Source organism: Sinohyriopsis cumingii, chromosome 3 (assembly GCF_028554795.1).
Source record: "Sinohyriopsis cumingii isolate HCF-2022 chromosome 3, ASM2855479v2, whole genome shotgun sequence".
Lineage (NCBI taxonomy): Eukaryota > Metazoa > Mollusca > Bivalvia > Unionida > Unionidae > Sinohyriopsis > Sinohyriopsis cumingii.
Genome location: NC_142963.1, coordinates 147,875,524 through 147,894,747, shown reverse-complemented (window position 1 = coordinate 147,894,747; position 19,224 = coordinate 147,875,524). Strand labels below are relative to the sequence as shown.

Here is a 19,224-nt window from a genome sequence, read left to right as displayed (position 1 = left end):
TATAGCCAAAATCATTTTAAATTTTACACCTGGGTATATTTCTTTTTTTCTTTAAATAAGGATAAATAATTTTTCAGCTATTAATCAATCTTAAAATTTTATGTACAGAGGTAATGTTAAACTCTTTCTTGAGAATTTAAAATATTGTGCCAAAAGTGCGATCCATTAAGTTGGTCAAAAATTCACTTACGTAAACTAACAATAGAAAAGATCTTTCAAAATATAAATCGGAGATAAATTGCTCCAGTTTCGTTTCATATACGCGTAAGGGGAACGTCATTTAAATTTCAAGAATGAATTGCCGCATGCTAAGATTTCAAGAATGAATTGCCCCATGCTAAGATTTACTTACAGTGCCGAACTGATATACCCTCGCACAGAATCAACAAGCCCCGTGGGAAAGTAGCTCCCAGAGGAAGCGGAACTATGAGAGTTTAGTTGTCCTTTTCTGAGAAAGTGGGGTCCCGAGGAAATAATCATCATTGGATAGGGTGTTAAAAACTCATTCACATGCTGTACAGGGTATAAAAGTAGGACAAAATAACAGTGAAGCAAACAAATTACCATTTCACTATCAAGATTAATGTCACAACTGTGAGTACACAATGTACGTTTCTCGAACTTCAATCAGTTATTGTTTGTCAATTGCAGTAGAAAACGTTGAAAGTCACATACCTTTTTGAGTAGGATTATCGTCTGGGTGACAAACGGGAATTACCACATATGCCCTAACTAGAATTTAACGCTGAGGCTACATTTGCACATTGTTAGAAGTGGTTGACTTCGAACTGGAACACATGCTTAAAGTTAAAGTTAGGTCGTAGATTTACATTGGTGGCTGCTATGCTGACAAACGTGATATATATATATATATATATATATATATATATATATATATATATATATATATATATATATATATATATATATATGAGACTTCCCGCCCTTTGTCCGTATACATTTTACATTCTGGAAGTATCAACGTGCAATAATGAATTTAACACTAAGCCTTCATGTTAAAAGAAAGACAAGCAAAGCAATTAAAGGGACTATTGGACATGTAATGTTAAAATTGTTAGATACTATTCCACTCCCACGTTTGGAGAATAATATAACACCCATTCTTTGAGGACTATCCAGAACCGCATGCATGCTATCCAACACGCAATATATAATGATAAAGATAGGAATGCTTACAAACATCATACATCCAAACATGCAATCATACTAACACATAAAATAGTGGTATACACTATAAAACGGGGATGAAATATATCACACACAAGGAAGCGACGGTCGGATTGTTTATAGACACATCCACAATTGTATTTTCACACACAAGAGGCAGGTTTTACGACTTAGTTTGGTTGTCAACATAGACAAAGGTCTATATACATGAAATACATTTTGGACAGTACATAAATAGAATCCCACGTTTATAGAGAGCCTGATGACCAATTGTAGTTGCTAACCAAAGAGGTCTAGGTTGAAAGGCATGCTTAAACACTAGTCGACGACTCCACGCTTCACCAAATCGTGTCGGTTTGTCTTAAGAATAGATGACACACTGCAGAATAAATAAGGTATCATTGCATGTCAATCATCTTTCGTCGACTCCCCTAGATACTCTACCAAGGCTTTGTTCTGACCATATTACTTGTGTAAAATTCAGACAACTGGGTATGGCATGCTAGAAACAGTAGAGAAAAGAAAATTGAATAGATCGTTGTAAACCCCAATCATTTACGAATTTCAAGGATATGTATGTGATTGATTTTCTATTGAACCCAACGAGACCTGAAGAATCCTTTCTTTGACCTCACCATGAAAACATGCTGGAATTAAAAATGTAAATGATATCAAGTGACAGAATTGTGGGAACAAGACTACGATCGAAGCTTCAAAACAGATCCAGAATTTAGACTTATTGCCAAAGTGTATGACGTAATGGCCCTCAAACATTTAAATGCACACTATAGTTTAGTTGCATGACGGGTAATTGGTACACGCTTGCTATACTAAGTGGACGTGTCTCAAGGAGAGCAAATAAAATACATAGATGTGTGTTCCTTGTATCCTTGTGTATGTCAGTATCTTCTATTCTCCACCGGTGATCTTGTAATGTTGACAGAACACATCGACGTAGAACAAATTCGCCAATACAACGGTTTGATAAATAAATAGTGTTACAATCGACCAACTTAAACCATCATGTTTTATCCACATCATTGTCATTGAAACGTCTAATCTAGATCAACCCTTTTGCCACGATGTGCAAGAACGAGTATTGATATAAACCTAGGTGAGCGCCAAAATGTTTCATACTTTCGACACTGGATACCAAAGGTTACAAGTATACAAAATGTGCTCTTTTCTATCACAGAAGAATACCAACAAGATGACGATCCCTAGAATGAAGGGATTTTTATCAAGCTGCGTCAGGGAACTTCGAGATCAAAGAAGAAGGTTAGCGGCAATTCTTCTTGGTGTCATACCTCATGAGACCAAGAGGCTTCCAAAGGCATGAGTATAGAACAATTGGAACGGAATAAAAGAGAAGATCGTTTAAAGACTACAAGCTAAAGTGTTTGTGGGTACATTGGTTCAACGTTAAATGAAATCATGCATTATCATTTGATCTATATGAAGTGCGCAGAAGACACAGAGTTTTCACCTGGTGCACATGGTATTGTCATCATTTCTGCTTATATGTCAGTCAATTCCCGTTTAAAATTGTAATCAGTCTTGGAACCTTTAGCACATGGAGTTGCATATATATTGTTCGCACTGCAAGCTATCATCCACGCATCTAAGACAAGCGTTTAACAACTTGGAACGATGAAACTCTTGAAAGCATGCTTTTAATTTTTGCTAGTACTGGATCTAAAACTGATGGCTAGAGTATCGAGACAAAGAAGAACATCGCCATGGCAACTGCAAAATGAATGGACCGACACTCTCAGGACAAGATCAAGACAAAATTGTGCATTTGCAAGATACTCATATTGTCAGTCGACGCTTGGAAAAACTGTATCAGATTGTCACGGAAGTCAGACTCAACGTGCAACGCATTGAAGTCTTACCTAAAGTGGGAAAGGACATCCGAAAAACTCTAAACAGAACGACAGTCAGGTTTCATTTAGCTGAATGGAAATGAAAACCTTTATCATTGCTTGTGGACTGCGATTAAAATCAAGGGTTATGTTTTTTGCAGGTCATCTACCAAATCGTTTGCTCATCGGCATCGTCAGAGGCCCTCAACGGAACAATCGATCAAAATCATTTCTAGTTCCACCTATTCAACATATCCAAGAGAGAAGTCATTTAAGATGGTCAGACATTTTCTACCATACCCTTTAAGCCTAATTTTGCCAAGAATTTTCACTTGAAATTTTAATTGACATTGTTTAAAACCACAGATAATAAGGAACTAACAGTTGCCACGATATTTCATACGATGATTTTGCAAAAGGATATCCTTTCTGGATTGAGATTTCACTCCAGAAAAATTCAGCAAAAGAAAACATTTCAAACCTATAAAATTTGTGGACTTCCCTTTGCACTAGCTCTACTGAACACAGTGGACATCATTTTATGTCAAATTCAACAATACTGTGGAAATCAGTAATGAGAGTAGTGATCACTGACTATTAGAATTAAGATGTAACCTATGGAAAGAGGTAAAGAAATGGAAAACCTAACTCCAAGGGCCAAAACCACTTTTGCCCAATACATACACTCCAGATATGGATGAAATCCAAATAAGATAAAGAATTCATATCGTAACAATCAATGGAGTAAAACTATAGTAAAGAGGTATTAGGGAGACCTCAAACGGGGGAGGAAAGGCCAGTTAAAATGAGAGCGGGTAAGGTTGTATCAGCCCCACTCAGGTGCTTGGTACTCAGGGTGAGAGCCAATCGTCTACTCAAGAATGCGAGAAATTACACCCCCTAAAAGGAACCAGGCAGAAATATACCTAAAATGATTTATACATAGAAATATAAATTACACTCCAAAACTATAACAAAATATATCACGGATCTAAACTTCACCAAGCAATCATCGTAATCCATCACTAAGTAATCATCGTCATCCATCATTAAGCAATCATAGTAGTGTATGTGGATACCTTAGCGTCAAAGGGGCTTTAATGTTAAACTGGGGGTGTTGTACCCTGGCGTCAAGGGGAATTTAACATGGGGAAATTTAACGTGGAGTGAATGGGGAATGGAACCTATCGACAAGGATTGGGATACCCTGGCGTCAAGGGGAATTTATCATGGGAATATATCGTGGGACTGTCTAGCGTGAAGGGGAATTTAACATGGGAATATATCGTGGGACTGTCTAGCGTCAAGGGGAAATTAAGACGGGAATATATCGTGGATTATAAACATTGATACAACATGAAAGAAACAACATTGAGGCAAGAAAGCCATTTCTTTTCGAGGCCTATGAATGACCTTTACATTCACTTCACCTATTATATAATATTTACACACGCCTAGACGCAAAATCATAACCATAATCTGCCATTCACATACGCGAAGAAGCAAAATAACATACCCATAATATACTAATCCACACACACGAAGAAGCAAACTTAAACCCAAACTCTACTATCCACACACGCGAAGAAGCAAAATCAAACACAAAATCTACTATCCACACACACGAAGCAGCACAATCATAACCATAATCTATTATCCACACACGTGAAGAAGCAAGCTTAAACCCAAACTCTACTATCCACACACACGAAGAAGCAAAATCAAACACAAAATATACTATAAACACACGCCAAGAAGCCACATTAAACCCTAACTATACTATCCACACACGCCAAGAAGCCAAAACATAACCACAATCTACTATCCACACACGGAAAGAAGCAAACAACTAACCCCTATCTACTATCCACACAAGGGAAGAATAGAAAGAACTAAACACCAATCTACTATTCACACACGCGAAGAAGCCAAAACATAACCACAATCTACTATCCACACACGGGAAGGAGAAAAACAAACCCTTATCATATTATCCACAAACCCATATATATATATATATATATATATATATATATATATATATATATATATATATATATATATATACTATCCACACACGCGAAGGAGCCAAAACATAACCAAAATCTACAATCCACACACTCGAAGAAGCCAAATCAAACCCAAACTATACTATCCACACACGGGGAGAAGCCAAAACATAACCAATTTCTACTATCCTCACACGCGAAGAAGCAAACCCAAACTCAAAATATACTCTCCACACACGCCGAGAAGCAGAAACAACCCCCAAAATCTACTATTCACACACGCTGAGAAGCAAAATCAAACCCAAACTATACTATCCACACACGGGAAGAAGTCAAAACATAACCAAAATCTACTATTCACACACGCTAAGAAGCAAAACCAAACTCGAAATATACTATCCACACACGCCGAGAAGCAGAAACAAGTGACTTTTAACATTCTGACATTCTCTATCTCTTCAGCCTTCGGTATCAGGCTTTGCCTGACACGATGCAAATTCACGTAAGCTTCGTTCAGCTTGGATAATCTTGAGCACATCTTCGTAGGAGGATGAGTCGACAGTGGATGGTCAGATTGGATACTACTCCGCTTTTATGGTAAAAGCGCGAACGCAAAGGAAATCATCCCTACATTCGAGTCGGAACGCTCAAATAGTTTGATGTGAGGGATAGAGAGAAGTCAAAGAGCATGGTTCATGATACCCATAGCAAAAACAAACGACAAACGCATTTTTGATCAAAACACAACATTTTTATTCAAATAACTTACAACTAACAATTAACAATTTTTTTAAATTAACCATTCAATTCAATAACAAACAATTTTTCAATTAGCTATCTATTTTGGACAAGGTTGACAACGTTGTGAATGAAATTGTGATTTCCACTGTTGGAAGTCATTGGACCATTGATGTACACTACGTTTCCTAGCTAAAGACAAAAGATAAGCATAATGGTCACAAAACCATCGATCTACTTTCACATCGTTTCTAGAAGAATGACGATCAAAATAAGTCACTAAATGTTCTAAAGAATATCCCAGACTGCGTTGATGTAGACAATAAACACACAATATTGTCCACACACCAATGAAACTGTGCCCTGTAATTTCACATTATTGAATCGTGTGGTCTGAGCATTTCTTCTCATAAAGTCAATGATATCATCTTCCAAAGGGGGCAATCCATACGAATCAAAATATTCCACACATCCTTCTTGAGGAAAGTAGACGGCTACCCAGTGGGTTCCTGGGAGATTACTGTCGTCCGTGTTGATCACATAAGCTTGATGGTCTTGAGGTTTGCGATGAGGTAGTTCATATTTTCCACTTACGACAGGATTCTAAGAAGCAGTGTACGAACTGTGATTCAAAAGGTAATAAAGTTCCCATGTATCCATGTTTGTATTGTTTTCTTTTTCTTGTTTTTCCTTCTCAGGCAATAATAAGTGATCAATTCGATCCTGACTTTTGTCTCAGCACCGCGATTGTAGGTGGCCAAATGAGAGATATCGGCTAAATCGGCTTGCCATTGATGATCGATGCCTTCCACTTGCGTGCGACTTCTGGAAAACTTGCGTCGAATGGGTTTGTGTAGGTAGTTTGTTCTCGTAACCATTGTAACACTTAAGGTAAACGGAGACTTTTCAGTCGAGCTTTGGCAGCACGATACAATTTCTGAACTCCTCCGTAACCTGCAGGATGGGATGGATCGTAGTAAATGCTGGCTAACACCTTCCCCATTTTTTGTTTGTTAATAAGTTACCCACTCTTCGCTGATGCTGCTTTGCATGGGGTGAAAGGGTGGCTTGGAAACGGATTTACGTGTCCGATGGGCCACGGGAGTAGAAGTCGAAGCTAGTGATGGAGGTGTTAATGGAATGGCTTTGGACTTCTTTTCTTTTTTCACTTCTGGTTTCCCTTCTTTCTTTTTCACTTATGTCGAAGGAGGAGTGGACACCATCTTTTAAACCCAAGCTTTCATTTCGTCTCGTTGGGGTTTGGGGGAAGGGGTCAACAAGGATGCTGGAATCTTACTGGAAATGGGAGCTGCTGACGGTGTTTGAACAACTTCTCGTATATCTTCTTCCTCAGGCTTTCGTGCGGTAGCGTCTCTCATGACCCCTGGGGATGGTAGTGGTGGTGGTGGTGTGGGGAATGGACTTTTCATCAAGATCTTAAAATCTTTCAGAGTGGGTAGAGCTGTTTCGTCTAAAGCTTTCTGGTGAAAGAGTTGCAGTCGTTGCAAGAGTTGACCGTACTTTTGCGATTTTTTCTGTTTCGGACAAATCGTGGCGATCCATCAACGACTGCAACTCGTGTTGTAACTGGGACATCTCGCTCAAATGGGGATTGGGAGGCAAATGCGGGGTTCGTTGTTCTTGCCAACGATGGTATTCCATCCATCGTGTGTAAGGCACTAAATCTAGTTTTCGTCTTTCCATTTGATGTCAAGGGTTACGTCTGAGATCTTGGGACTCCAGAGGTCCTTTTTATCTTGCTCCCACGAGTCCTCCCAACATGGTTTCCAAGACTCCTTTCAGCTAAGGTCGTAACAATAGAGGCAAAATTCCTCCACGTTGGACCAACATCTTCTTCTTTTGACGAATGGGGATTTTCTTTTGAACTATTTGGCGAAGAATGTGACGATGTTTGCCTAAGCATTGTTTCTGGTGCTTCGACAAAGGGATCGTACCTTTCAACACGTTCAAACAAGATTCGCACACGGTATCGATGACATCTTTGGAGGCTGTTTGAATGAGTGTTTTCGCATGGGTGGAGAAGCTTTGGACAGGACAGACAACATGTCCCCATGTTTGACCTAACGAGGAGGCAGTCCTTTCCTTTTCTTTCCTTGGGGTTTAGAAGAGGGATGTTTTCTAGGGGGTGACATCTTTGCTTGTTGGTTCCGGGACACACACCAAAAATACACTGGTGTCAATGACTTAGCACCCGCCCTTTTATCTTTTTTTTTTACTATCGCTTCGTCAAAAAGGTGACAATGTGTTTTCCAAAATTGCCAAAGAATCCTCCCCTTTGGTGACTCCTCTTTTTCTTTGGACTACGGTGTCTTTTCTTGGGGAAATGTCAATGCTTGCCTAAGCGTTTTGTCAGATGACGAGACTGTCCTTGTCTCTTTCCTTTTTTGGATAGGAGAATGACGATCGTGACGGTGTGCACTTCTTTGAGGTGACATCTTTGGGAGTTCAGGAGCACAAAAAAAGCACTGATACCCATGTTTTGCCTCAGGCCGTTTTATACTGGAACGCGTCGCCACTGATTGTCTTTACGTCGTATCAACTTGAGGACAGGCATTACGCTTTGTGAAGAGGTTCGCAACGGACTAAATCGAATCAGTTCTTGCTTGGACAAATCCAGTAAACTCTGTAACATGCCCGATCTCACATGGACTTTGATTTTGGAGCAGGTACTTTGTGAGTAGCTGCCACTGTAGCTAAAGAGGAGGAGGGTGTCACCACTGGAGAAGAAGTTCTTGGAGACACGGGCTCCCATGGGGTCATCAACAGAGAAGTGGATGAACCTGAGGCTACCGGAGACGCGGTCGCTGACGCTGCAGTTCGTGGTTGGCGAATGTAAGGTTGCGTCCTTGCTGAAGTGCCAATCTTGCGAGTAGAAGCTGTTTTCTGTGGGCTTCACTGTTTCTTTTTCTGGGGGCTTTTCTTTTTCTGGGGTTGTGACCTGGTCTTGACACAGTTGCTTTTTTTCTTCTTGGGGCTTGGTTTGGCTTTTTTGGGAGTGGCTTTTTTCTTGGGGAGAACTTTGGGAGCATTAGGATCCCACTTTAAGAGCGAATGATGACACCTCCTGGAGTACCGCTCCCTCCCTTATTCAAAATGATTTGCTTTTTGGTTTGAGTGTCGATGCGGGGATCGGCCAGTTGGGTCACAGCTACTTTGTTTCTATCAAAAAAGCGTTTGGTTTGATGAGGAATCTGAATGATGCCTTGCAGTAGTTGACGTGTTGTCACCGTGAACCATCGTAAGACTTCTTTGAGACTGGCTGATGCCCTTGTCCCTTTTTATATGCTGACCAATATCGATGTGACCGTACGATAAAGTGAAGTGGTTGGGAAGCTTCACTCGCTTCTGGTACACGATTTAATAGACTTTTTCCAAGGGTCGACTGACGATTTGCTGAGTGGGTAAACGTACAATCTTGTTCGGTTTGTAGGTGGTCACTTTAAAGTTTTCATCCTCTCCAGACTGCAAGGCTTCTTTTAATACCACAAAGTTTACCACTCGACTGGTGCGATAATTGAGAGCCAATCCTTTCAGTTTACACTCCGTGTGCACTTCTTGTTTGTCCCGGTATTCGTAGCCGTAATTTTTAGGACCGCCACTAGCGAAACTTAGAATCTTCTCGTCGGGGTGTTCGTCTGTCCAGGCTCCTAAACGGTCTCCTTCGATGTCAGGGTGACGTTGACCAGGGCGATTGATGTAGATGCAACTGTCCGTGTCAAAGTACAGAACACGATCCCCTAAAGGATCTAAAGCTTCATATCAATTTTAAGCGAGCATGGGCTGTCACGTAAACCGCAATGATGACATTTCCAAATTCGTCGGCTTGTACAAAGTCCAGATCTTCTTCGTAATTGACTAAGATCAAATCCTGACGAACGACGTCCACGTGTTTCATGTATTTGGTTTTGTCGTGAATCATCTGGAAGTAACGGGAACGTTCCGTCAAATACTCCGTCTTGGGTAAACACGGTCGTTGTGCTATTTTGCCCACAAGCAATATAACATCACTTTGGCAAACGATCGCCTGCCTTCGTTTTTCTCGATGTGGTCTAAAGTGATGCCTTCTTGTTCCCAGTATTTCTCTTTGAATGTCTTTTCATCTTCGGGAGTGTGACACCAGGAAGGATAGCCACTGGCTTCTTGTTTCAGTTTCAAAAAGGCATCCACGTAGTCTGCGAAAATGCCTTTCTGATTTGTTTCACCCTTGTGGTATTGTTGTGTCTTGAGAAAGTGGTAAATTTCGTACACTTCTAACAGATGTTATCCCATGTCCAGAGCCTTGAACAATTCCACGCTGACCCAAGTTTTCACATCAGTTTGCCTTGGCAAAGGTGAGGTTACACGGGATTGTACAAGTCGGTGGGAGGCAAAACTTTGCACTTGATCAAGCCTTCGTATTGTCGAATGTGGTCAAAGTCGATGTGTTCCGTCAGCAATTGTGGGTGCCCTGCAGGAAAGCGACAACATTTGCACACGTAGGGATACAGTGAGCACACGTCCAAGTATTTGATTTCTTCTCCTTTCTCTTCATCAGCGTGGTACAGCAAACAGGTGGCATTTGTTCTTCCTCCGTACAAACTGTCCCTCGGGTTCAGGGGGTCCATCAACTTGTAACTTTCTACGATACGTTTAAACCCGGGATCGGTTTTCAAACTGTGATCGAATTCGTATTCCCACATTTCCACCACTTGGTATCCTTGCTGTTCTAACTTTAAGCATCGCTGACAAGTGGCCTGGTACAAGTCTTCCATGGTTCGTTGTAAAAACGGATTTTTAGTGCCACGTTCAGGGTAACAGACGGGACATCCGTGAAATAAGCAACCGTTAAACTTGTACACGATCTTGGAGTTTTCTAAGTCCCAGCCATCTACCGAATACGTTCCGATGGTCTGTTCGCCCCCTTCGTTGCGGGCGTGCTGAATCCATTTGTCTTCCTTGTCGCACAAGTAATGTAACCAGCGTAGGGCTTTGACCGAGTATTGACGTTTCACAAAGTTGGCCGTTTGAGGAATGATAACAGCCAGGGTGTTTTCAGGCATGAATCGTTGGCGATACACTCAGAAACACGCTTTGGCAATGGTGCAGGCTTATTTCAAAGGATCAACCCCTCCGTATTCCATGAACAGTTCTCGATATTTTCCACAGCAAAGCCGTAAAATGTCTACGTCAGAACGACAATACTTTAACATTTCTTCCTGAAAGTCGAAAGGGTCAGAGGCATGGGCCTGGTACCAAGCGTAGAAAGCTTCTCGTTGTTCGGTACGCATGTTGTCGGGGTCGTAGTCTTTAGCCTCAGGCAAATGGGGTAGGACGGCATGTTGATTGGCTTCGGTATTGAAAAAGTGAGGAAAGTAGCCTTTGGACATTTCTGTCATTCCAAACGTTTTAGGCATTCGACTCAAAGGCATGGCCAAGTAACTCATCGAATCTTTAAACTGTACTTGTCCCACCTGCATGAAAATCATTTTGGCTCCGTTCAGAGTGACTTTAGGACGTGCGTTGCCTTGTTCCGTATAGTATCTGAGAAGAAACTGTCCATCGTATCCCGAGAAATTGTGAGCCATCACCGTGGCATGGCGATGACAATCTTCTTATCGTTCGATGTCCTCTTGGTTCCACGTCTCGTCGATGGGGTCTAAGATCCATTGGGCGAATTCGGCTAATGTGTTCGGTCCCCGAAAGATTGTTTCATGTCCTCCAGGAATCTTACTGCAGTGAGGGCAATGACTAAAGATAGGTTCTTGGATGCACTTTTCGCACGCTCGATGAGCCACATAGAAATTAGGAATGTGAATGCCAGTCTCTTGCATGCATTCGAAATCGAAAAAGATGAAATTCCCTTTCTTCTTGTGGTCCTCATCTTCCTCTTGTTGGGGCTGGTATTTTTGAATGTAACATTGGTGTTCTAATTCCACGATTTGGTGACAAATGTGACATTTTGTCTTTTCTGAACATACGTGTGCCTCGGCACTGTTAGTACGTATGCCTTGTCCACACGTAGGACACAATATCAGCAGTTGACAAGCACATTTCTACTGTGAACCTTGCGTTTTTAGATGTTGTTGGTAGCAGGCAGGGCTGACAAAAGTGCGCTGACAAGCAGGACAATGCACTCGTTCTTGTCCTTCTTCCAGACAGAGTTGAGAGGCCAAACATCATGAGCATTTCGATCCACAATGCTTGTGTTGCTCTCGATTGTTATAGCCATAGTCACATTTCTCACAGTAATAACCGTATCCCAGGAATCCGGTGATACTGGTAATGGTATCGAAATGCTCGTCGGGATGATAGACATGAATGTATTTTCCATCCTTAAAGTCTTTCCCTCGAAACAACAGAGGCCCGTGCACTTCTTGAGGGTGCACTTTCAAGGTATATCGTGGAGCTATCACACCTTGCAATTTTTGCATTTCAGGAATGCCACAGGGTGTGTCTTTGGACAGGCCCGCTTGTTGTAACAGGAGTTCTGCTTCATTTCGTTGTTTGGCTCGGTCCGATTGCTGAATAGTTTTCCAGGCTCTTTTCCATTCTGCCATGTCATTCTTGTTGGCATACGTTCGTCCCACCACGATGACTCGGGCTCAACACATCTGGTCTTGAGGGTTGTTAATTCGGACGAGGCTTGTTTTGGTGTCACGAAGGTCGTCCACCAATAAGACCTTTTTGCGTCCAGTCCCTTTGGGAAGAGAGACGCGGGTCATGGACAGTGTCGCTTTTCCATCGGTGATGTCAAACTGGTCTTTGGATTGTTGCACGTGTTGTATCTTGTCGATGACTTTGGAAGGTGTCAGTTCTGCTGGGCCGCTAAACTCGATCCAAACAGGGGTCTTTAAATTGTCGTGATGTTAGGAAAGTCTCAACCGATCGTCTTCTTTGGCTTGACATTGTCGTTTCAGAGTGGTTAACAAAGAATCCCACACCTCGGTGATGAACACTTCTGCTTTCTCCAACGGTACGTCGGACTTGAAATCTTTAAACTTCACCGTGTAGGTGTAAGCTGTGATTCTAAATTTTCTAGAGGAGCGCTTTTCCGTCTCTCGAATGGAATAGTACTTTTCAGGGTTTACTGGTGAACTTTGGCTAGGTGAAGACTCTCTGGGTCTGGATTCTGGTTCACTCATTTCATCTTCAAAATCACTGGCATGAATTTGTACCAAGACTTCAGCTATTGTACGAGGCGATACATCACGTTTCTGCCTCTTACTTTCTTCTTCTCCTTTCTTCACGAGTTGATGCGATCGTTTCATCTTGATAGCAAAAAGTCAAATGACTAAAGTTTAAACACCATGGAGTCCTTTCTAACCATGGCAGACCAGCTTATATATAAGGGTGTGTGTCTTGCCCTTCCACTATTCATTTCACTCTCATTGGATCAGAATAGACCTGGCATAAAACGTAAGTGTCTTTTGGTTGTAGAATAAGAACATATGGGCAAACCAAAACTCTAGAAAAGAAACACTATTCAATTTGCCAATGTGAAAATGTGGAGTAGTGTAATTATAAACACTCACTCTTTTCCTGATGTAATTGTGTGTGTGTTTGTAAGCGCTCACGTACGTTTGTGTGGATGGTAGATTATTGGGGTTTGTAAGTGATCACGTACTTTTGTGCGGATAGTAGATTATGGTTGATTTTGCTTCTTCGCGTGTGTGGATAGTAGATTTTGGGGTTTGTTTCTGCTTCTCGGCGTGTGTAGATAGTATATTTTGAGTTTGGTTTTGCTTCTTCGCGTGTGTGGATAGTAGATTTTGGTTATGTTTTGGTTTCTCCCCGTGTGTGGATAGTATAGTTTGGTTATGTTTCTGCTTCTCTGTGTGTGTAGATACTATAGTTTGGGTTTGATTTGGCTTCTTCGCGAACGTAGATTGTAGATTTTGGTTATGTTTTGGCTCCTTCGCGTGTGTGGATAGTATATATTTGGGTTTGTGGATAGTATAATAAGGGTTTGTTTTTCTCCTTCCCGTGTGTGGATAGTAGATTGTGGTTGTGTTTGATATTGCTTCTTCGCGTGTGCGGATAGTAGAGTTTGGGTTTAAGTTTGCTTCTTCGCGTGTGTGGATGATAGATTACGGTTATGATTGTGCTGCTTCGCGTGAGTGGATAGTAGAGTTTGAGTCTATGTTTGTTTCTTCGCGTGTGTGGATTAGTATATTATGGTTATGCTTCTTCGCGTATGTGAATGGCAGATTATGGTTATGATTTTGCGTCTAGGCGTGTGTGAATATTATATAATAGGTGAAGTGAATGTAAAGGTCATTCATAGGCCTCGAAAAGAAATGGCTTTCTTGCCTCAAATTTGTTTTCTTTCATGCTGTATCAGTGTTAATAATCCACGATATATTCCCCTGTTAATTTTCCCTTGACGCTAGACAGACCCACGATATATTCCCATGTTAAATTCCCCTTCACGCTAGACAGTCCCACGATATATTCCCATGTTAAATTCCCCTTGACGCCAGGGTATCACAATCTTTGTCGATATGTTCCATTCCCCATTCACTCCATGTTAAATTCCCCTTGACGCCAGGGTACAACCCCCCTAGTTTAACATTAAAGTCCCCTTCACGCTAGGGTATCCCCATACACTAATACCCATCGTAATCCATCACAAAGTAAGCATCGTAATCCATCACTAAGCAAGCATCGTAATCCATCACTAAGCTATCATCGTAATCCATCACTAAGTAATCATCATAATCCGTCACTAAGTAATCATCGTAATCCATCACTAAGCAATCATCGTAATCCATACTAACAACATTGCATAGCATCCTCGCATTTAAGCAATAAACTCTATTCTCATTGTCTCTACAATACCTTTTTGTGATGGGTCACTCTACTAACAGTACAGCGGATATGAGGAGTTAGAAACCTTGTAGGCGACCTGTAAAAGTTCACCTCCATAAAATTAAGAAATATAAGATGGTCCTAAGGCCAGACTGTCATGGCCGGCCGCACAAGGCGCAACATTGGCAATGAACATTGAGAACTGTCCCACACCCAGTTAAACATAAGAAGTGGTCATAATATCAGGGCCAGCTGTACAATGCAGTAATTTGATGCTAAACAAAAAGAAAACTCGCAATACCGACAAATACCGCTGCAAAAGCTCTGCCCCAATAATAATCAAGATTAACCTTAAATTTAGCCGTCAGTACAGTGATATTTCAACCTTTTATCTTTAGCGAACCTACAAGACCATTTTATACCGTTCGGCACGCCAACCAAATTATATATTATGCACCTGATGGAGACCCCTGCACGGCTTTACAACCCTTGCCGGGCTCCTTGCCTCTGTTGCCACCAGAGGAATACAACCATAAGGATAAAATAATCAAAACGTTTTAACTAGACTTCTATAACAGAGGGGCCGAACATGTCTTTAATTTAACAAATTATAACAATGTCGATGAGATCACCTTAAAATAGAACCATTTCAATAAAACAATCCTTTACAAACCACAAAATATGTAAGTACCAAGATAACCCCCAAAAAATAATTACCCGAAACATCTGCGCACTAAGGTGTACGACAACTAAACACATGGACCATCCATAAACAGACTAAAAAATATGCAGCAAAATTAAAAACGAATAAGATAGAAAACCCCAAGTCCGCCCACAAACGTATCCCCAAAACTTAGTGCACTAACGTGCACAGCAGCCAAGACCTGGACATTGAAACAAGGAGACAAACCCAGTCAAAGTAATTCAATAAAAATGTAGAACAACTCAAAACGCTCCCGTCCTCCATTAAAACATCATATATCACAACAGATAGGGTGAAACTAGTCCGATAAATCAACCCCACAAATCTGTGTAGATACTGATGGACGATATGTAGGTATGATGTCACCTCTTCATTAAAATTTACAATTTTTTTTGCTGCGTGCAGATCTTTACGGAACAAACCTGCGTACACTTTAGACACATACCGGTAACTTGTAACAGCCACATCTAGCGCGAAATTCAAAATGGCCACATACCAGAGGTTTGTGCTATTCGACGTGGATTTACAGGTCACCAAACATAGGATGTGCTCCGGAAATGTAATGTAGATGCCACCAAAAGATCCATTCAACCGACGATAGCTTCACAGCCACGAGTAATACAGGTAAGTGTATAAAATGTACACCAATGTATGCAGCCAACATTTTCTGCAGATGTGTACATGTTTTAATGAATAGGTGATATCAATCCCTAAAACCGCCCATCAATATCATCACGGGTGAGGGGACTGTTTATCACCTTAAGGTGAAAAAACGTTTTAAAAGCTTTTAAAATAAGCCTACCGAAAGCGAAAAAACAAAACAAACTAAAAACAGTATGGTAAATGAAACTAGCCACAGTCAAACGGTGACAATGAAACCCCTGATCAAAATGATTTAAACTACAACAACAGATCCAACAATATCAAGGTAGCAGCTAAGAGATTATAAACAGTAACGATATAAATAGGTCAAAAGACCAACCAGTTCAAATACAAATCACGAAACCAAAACAAATTCTACCCTAAGTAGTTAGTCATTTTAATAGCAAAGCAAGCAAATAAACTAACATTAAATCAATTGGAGACAGAAGCATCAATAGCCAGCTTCTCAAAGTCCAAGAAGGAGACTTACAACTTATTCATACCAATACAATTATTCTTGATGTTAGGTGTGCCACCACCAAACAGTGTGCCAAATATACTTAGACTATACAGAGTGACTTCCACTCGACGTAACTCCATATTCATTCAAAAAACAACTAGAACAACATAAACACGCACAACACTAATTAACAAAAAAACTTATTCAAATAAGGACATACATGGACACTCAATAAATAAGTAAGGAACAAAGGGGATAGAGATAGAAAGGGCAAACTGGCTCACAAAACATAAAGGGGGAAAAATCAACTGCAGTACTACTGGAGTTTAAGCATTAGTCCTACCAGGAAAAGTCAACGTCCGCGACAGAATCCAAGAATATGAAGGGAAAAAAACAAAGTTGGTTGTTCCAAACAAATTACAAAGGATGGAGGCACATTTCCTCCGGACAAAATCTTAGACTCAGATGTGATCATTGTGGGGGATCACATGTAGGGAAGTGCAACTAAGTAGCGCAGAAATGAGATAACTGTAGGAGCCCTCGTCATCCTAAATCAAATGAATGCCCTTATCGCCCTAAATCAAATGAATGCCCTCATCCCCTAAATCAAAGGATTGCCCTCATCACCCTAAACCAAATGAATTCCCCTCATCCCCTTAAATCAAATGAATGTCCCTCCTCACCCTAAACCAAATGAATTCCCCTCCTCACCCTAAATCAAATGAATGCCCCTCATCCCCTTAAATCAAATGAATGCCCCTCATCTCCCTAAATCAAATGAATGCCCCTCCTCATCCTAAATCAAATGAATTCCCTCCTCACCCTAAATCAAATGAATGCCCCTCATCCCCCTAAATCAAATGAATGCCCCTCCTCCCCCTAAATCAAATGAATGCCCCTCATCTCCCTAAATCAAATGAATGCCTCTCCTCATCCTAAATCAAATGAATGCCCCTCATCTCCCTAAATCAAATGAATGCCCCTCATCCCCCTAAATCAAATGAATGCCCCTCCTCACCCTAAATCAAATGAATGCCCCTAATCACCCTGAATCAAATGAATGCCCTTTACCCCCCTAAATCAAATGAATACCCCTCCTCACCCTAAATCAAACGAATATCCCTCATTCCCCTAAATCAAATGAATGCCCCTCATCACCCTAAATCAAATGAATGCCCCTCATCACCCTAAATCAAATGAATGCCCCTCCTTATCCTAAATCAAATGAATGCCCCTCATCACCCTAAATCAAATGAATTCCCCTCCTCACCCTAAATCAAATGAATGCCCCTCATCTCCCTAAATCAAATGAATGCCCCTCATCACCCTGAATCAAATGAATGCCCTTTATCCCCCTAAATCAAATGAATGCCCCTCCTCACCCTAAATCAAATGAATATCCCTCATTCCCCTAAATCAAATGAATGCCCCTCATCACCCTAAATCAAATGAATGCCCGTTCACGATTAGGGAAAACATCATAATAAAGTACATGGAATAGCATAATGTTTCATATTGTCATTTAAAAAGACAAGTATTGTCATTCAGCAAGACAAGTATTGTCATTCAGCAAGACAAGTATTGTCATTCAGCAAGACAAGTATTGTCACTCAGCAAGACAAGTATTGTCATTCAAAAAGATAAGTATTGTCATTCAACAAGACAAGTACTGCCATTCATCGTTGACTAATTCATAAGGAAGGTCATGTTAGCCATTTCTGAATGAAATAGAAAATTGACGGAAGTCATCCTATAAAGCAGATGATTGGTAGACGAAGTTACCAGCCAAATTTAGCCTCGGTTCTTTCCGTCAGCCGTATGACAGAGTACATGGACGAGATGGACGAGCATTGCACCTGTTCCAAGGCCCAGCCCTGGCTATGCAATTGTTCTGGATATATATAAACATCGGCCATCCAGGACAAAATCCAACTGCCATTTTTCGGGTCACCCAGATCTATAGAAAAGAGAGTTAATATTCAAACTACAAGTATGTGTTTTCCATTTGCGTGTGTTGAGCGTGACCCGATACTCAGTGTTTCCTTTTTCTCGTTTCAACTAAGCTAACCCTACCGCCATAAGCACAGATCCTGTATTTTTAAATCTCTAGTGCTAAGACGGCAACGTTAGGAAAAAGCTGACCCTACCGCCATAAGCACAGATCCTGTATTTTCAAATCTCTAGTGCTTAGACGGCAACGTTAGGAAAAAGCTAACCCTACCGCCATAAGCACAGATCCTGTATTTTCAAATCTCTAGTGCTTAGACGGCAACGTTAGGAAAAAGCTGACCCTGGATTTCAATGTTTATGTTCACAACCACACTAAGTCATACAGTCTCCTTCCCGTGTGTGTTAGTACATTTGTGGGCATAAACACTCATATCCTTACTTGTTTGGGTGTGATAGCGTTTGTATATTTCATCCCCTTCTACAGCATTCTACTCCACCTCTCTTATATGATTCTATATTTTTGTGTTTGTAGTTATCAAGACTGCAAGCAATCCTACCAATTTCGTTGGGCAGCCGATGTGGGGCTTTAAGTTACTAAATACGGTATGTTGGATAGTATATATATATATATATATATATATATATATATATATATATATATATATATATATATATATATATATATATATATATATATATATATATATATAAGGGGTGCTGGATAGTAATCAACAACGTGTGTTGGTCAGTATTCAAGTAGTAGGCATTTGAACAGTATGTAAAACGTGTTTGGTAGTGGATGATGGATAATACTGAAAAAGCAAGGGTGCTATAGTATCTAAAACTTTTAACATTATATTT

General features: G+C 40.7%; 1 protein-coding gene across 2 annotated transcripts in view; it reads right to left on the bottom strand.

The window, feature by feature from the left end:
* The window catches only part of LOC149804110 (phospholipid-transporting ATPase ABCA3-like), an 89,721-nt gene that overhangs the window by 67,061 nt on the left and 3,436 nt on the right, over window positions 1-19,224 (bottom strand). The gene's annotated exons all lie outside the window — the stretch shown is intronic.